This window comes from Brassica oleracea, chromosome C5 (assembly GCF_000695525.1).
Source record: "Brassica oleracea var. oleracea cultivar TO1000 chromosome C5, BOL, whole genome shotgun sequence".
Classification (NCBI taxonomy): Eukaryota; Viridiplantae; Streptophyta; class Magnoliopsida; order Brassicales; family Brassicaceae; genus Brassica; species Brassica oleracea.
Window position 1 is genome coordinate 17,903,840 of NC_027752.1, and position 1,673 is coordinate 17,905,512.

Genomic DNA, 1,673 nt, shown 5'->3' on the forward strand with positions numbered 1-1,673 from the left:
GATCTCAATCTAAAGGATTTGAAACATAATTCATCCCACATGGGAAAACTGGATATGTTATTGGTTCTAGAGTGGGATTCAGTACGAGATTTTAGACATGGAGTGTCATCATCTCGAGGGGGAGAATTAAAGAACCCTAGTGAGTGGAACATTGAGAAATTACGTTCGCACTTGAAAAAGAACTTGATAAAGTAAATTCAAGTAAGATGATCCCCATGATCGGGTGTAAACATGGACAACTGCATGTAATAACGACATATACAATCCAAAGGGATAAAATATATGGATAATTAGAAATATGCTCGCAAGTTTGCTAGAAGCATATGATAAGTTGATGGAATGAGATATGTGAAATGGATTACAATGAAAAATAGAATAATCCATTTACAAAATGCCTGCCAGACATTTTGATGAAATAATGAAATCTAGGGATAAAATATATGGATAATTAGAAATATGCTCGCAATTTTGCTAGAAGCATATGATAAGCTAATAAAATGAGATATGTGAAATGGATTACAATGAAAAATAGAATAATCCATTTACAAAATGCCTGCCAGACATTTTGATGAAATAATGAAATCTTATACTCCAGCTGAAAATGCTCCAATAAGAAAATAGTGCTGAAAATGCTCCAATAAGAAAATAGTTTCCTAAACGGACGATATATGAGTCTATGGCACGCTAGAGACGTGATAGACCACTTTGGTTCCAAAGAGTCCTCGAAAAGGAGCAAAAATATAAATAGAGGATGAATCTCATGATGAGACCGTTGATATGGTTAATATAATAGTTAGGTATCCGTGTAAATCATTGATGATGATAAAGAGATCTCGATTAACCATATCAGTACGGGTAAAAAGATGGAACCAAATAGAAAATAGATTGTCAACAATAAATAAAAAAGCGCTATATAAATAATGATTATAAATCTACCTCTATGTATGAGGGTAGAGTGAATTTATTGGCCATCAATTCGATATAAAACTCGTTAGAAAAACGAGAAATTTTTGGACCAAAAGTCCAAGGTATATATTTCTCTAGATAATGAAATGAAAGATGACTTTGAGGTATGAAAAACGGCTTGTTCCAAGGTCACTGGAGAAAATTTAAAATAGATGCAATATATTGATATGTCTGGCAGGACAAAAATGACTTGAGTTGCATCTTGATATTTAGAAGTCCCTGGAGAGTTAAAGATGCTCTCGGGAATGTATAAAACTCTGGAAAAGTTAGAACAAGCCGTATATAAGGTATCTTGAACCAGTAACTGGTGATATATTTACGGCCCAGTTTGCCGATTGCCATTTGATGAGGATGAGTTTCTAGCGTTAGGGGGAGGAATTAGAAAAAAATCCCAAAGAGATTACATGGTGAACATAGTCGTTATTACACCTTGACTCTCCAATGAATTAATAAGAGCTGTAAATTCAGAAAATTGTGCATTTGCATAATTTGGCAAACCAGTTACCAAATGTGTTCACAGATACGACATGATATACCCGCTGAAAATGTTCCATCAAGAGTTGATGTTCCTAAAGAACAAACTGATGGTAACAAAATGAATGAGCCTAGGGTTCAGTTAAAGAGGGGGAGACTAGCGGGTTCTAAAGATAAAAAATCCCCGAAAAAAGTTTTTGAGCAAAGCAGAAAGGTTCGGAAAGAACCTAATA